Source organism: Peromyscus maniculatus, chromosome 1 (genome assembly GCF_049852395.1).
Source record: "Peromyscus maniculatus bairdii isolate BWxNUB_F1_BW_parent chromosome 1, HU_Pman_BW_mat_3.1, whole genome shotgun sequence".
Lineage (NCBI taxonomy): Eukaryota > Metazoa > Chordata > Mammalia > Rodentia > Cricetidae > Peromyscus > Peromyscus maniculatus.
In genome coordinates this window covers 167,928,691-167,931,132 of record NC_134852.1, presented here as the reverse complement: position 1 = coordinate 167,931,132, position 2,442 = coordinate 167,928,691, and the positions used below count along the sequence as shown (strand labels likewise).

Sequence of the window (2,442 nt, the reverse complement as noted above, 5' to 3'; positions counted from 1 at the left end):
ACAGCTCTTGACCTTGGTAGAGCTAGAGAGGTGGGAGGCTGGGAAGAATAGGTGGAGAAAACAGCAGCAAGAAAGCAAAGCTCTGTGGCTCATATTCAGCAAACACAGCCCATCCATACCATTGCCCAATGACTGTCATACTCAGAAGGTACTCTGAAATTCAACTCTCAGAATTTAATCTGAGGGAAAAGAGAAACTAAACCCACAGAAAGCTTTGTAGAGGGTGGTTGTGGTGGCACACACCTATAACCCTAGCATGCAGGAGGCCAAAGCAGAGGGGTGGCAAGTTTGAGGCTAGCCTGGGCTACATAGGAAATTTTGTCTCCTCTATCTCATAAAAGCAAAACAGGGGTGCGGTGCGCACGCGCCGAAAGGCCCACAGCCAAGACCTCACGCGGGCTTCTTGCTGGCCTTTAAGATCAGGTTTGGTGAGCTGGGATACTCCTATAAGAAAAACAATTTTTCGTCTATTTCATGTCTGCTTTTCGCCCCTGCTAGCGGGATCGCCGTATCCGGAACAGACCCCGCCTTCGGGTTTTTGCCTCTGCCGCCGGAGGCTTCCGCCCGGGTCCAAGATGGCGTCCGGGCGTCCTTCTTAACTTCCACCTGCCTTGGCGGCGTCTGACGTCGGAGCTGGCAGTGGGTGGGGCGGTTAACAACCCGCAAATGTAGGGTCCTGGGAGCGGGAGTCGGCCATGGACTGGAAAGACGTGCTCCGCCGGCGCCTGGCGTCGCCCAACAAGGATCCGAAGAGGAAAAAAAGTGAACAAGAATTAAAAGATGAAGAAATGGATTTATTTACCAAGTACTACTCAGAATGGAAAGGAGGTAGAAAAAACACAAATGAATTCTATAAGACCATTCCCCGGTTTTATTACAGGTTGCCCGCAGAAGATGAAGTCTTACTACAGAAATTAAGAGAGGAATCTAGAGCTGTCTTTCTACAGAGGAAAAGCAGAGAACTCTTAGATAATGAAGAATTACAGAACTTATGGTTTTTGCTGGATAAGCACCAGATACCACCTATGATTGGAGAGGAAGCAATGATCAATTATGAAAACTTTGTGAAGGTTGGAGAAAAGGCTGGACCCAAGTGCAAGCAATTTTTTACTGCAAAGGTCTTTGCCAAACTGCTCCATACGGACTCCTATGGGAGAATTTCCATCATGCAGTTCTTCAACTACGTCATGCGAAAAGTTTGGCTGCATCAAACAAGAATAGGACTCAGTTTATATGATGTTGCCGGACAAGGGTACCTTCGGGAATCAGACTTAGAAAACTACATCCTGGAACTTATCCCCACTTTGCCACAATTAGATGGGTTGGAAAAATCCTTTTACTCTTTTTATGTTTGCACAGCAGTTAGGAAGTTCTTCTTCTTTTTGGATCCTCTAAGAACAGGGAAAATCAAAATTCAAGATATTTTAGCATGCAGCTTCCTAGATGATTTACTGGAGCTAAGGGATGAGGAACTGTCCAAAGAGAGTCAAGAAACAAATTGGTTTTCTGCTCCTTCCGCCCTGAGGGTCTATGGTCAGTATTTGAATCTTGATAAAGATCATAATGGCATGCTCAGTAAAGAAGAACTCTCCCGTTACGGAACGGCAACCATGACCAATGTCTTCTTAGACCGTGTTTTCCAGGAGTGTCTCACTTACGATGGAGAAATGAAAACAGAAAGGAGCCTGCAGCTCTGCAGTATATTTTCAAACTGCTGGACATTGAGAACAAGGGATATCTGAATGTCTTCTCCCTCAATTATTTCTTTAGGGCCATACAAGAACTAATGAAAATCCATGGACAGGATCCTGTTTCATTTCAAGATGTCAAGGATGAAATCTTTGACATGGTAAAACCACAGGATCCTCTGAAAATCTCGCTTCAGGATTTAATCAACAGTAATCAAGGAGACACAGTCACTACCATTCTAATTGATCTGAATGGCTTCTGGACTTACGAGAACAGAGAAGCCCTTGTTGCAAATGACAATGAGAACTCTTCAGATCTCGATGACACATGAGCTCTGGAAGACTAGACCACCTTCCTAAAGATGCCTGAATGCTGCATGCAAAACCTTTGCCGCAGAATCCTTAGAAACATTCTAAATAAAACTCATCACATGCCTGTACGACACAGCAAACAGCTTGCTTACTAGAGTTTTGGTTGCAATGGGAACACTTTCCAGTTACTAGGACCAACTGCTTTTTTTTCTTTTCTTTCTTTTTTTATTTTTTTAAATGAAGTGGTAAGTTCTAGTTCTATTTAGCTCAGAAACAGAAAGGTTTGCTGTAGGTCGTTGTTGAGTTTATGGACTATTTCTGGTATTCATATAGGATTATAGTATTTGTTCTTCATGAATATCAAGGACTTTTCCATTAGAGTATCATTAGAGCAAACCCCTGCATTTCTGGATTCAAAAGCTTTAGATGTGACTTTTTTTAG

The 2,442-nt window shown here is 43.5% G+C and overlaps 1 pseudogene; it reads left to right on the top strand.

The window, feature by feature from the left end:
- Positions 1-386: 386 nt before the first annotated feature.
- LOC102909428 (serine/threonine-protein phosphatase 2A regulatory subunit B'' subunit gamma pseudogene) lies at positions 387-2,128 on the top strand (annotated as a pseudogene).
- The last annotated feature ends 314 nt before the right edge of the window (positions 2,129-2,442 follow it).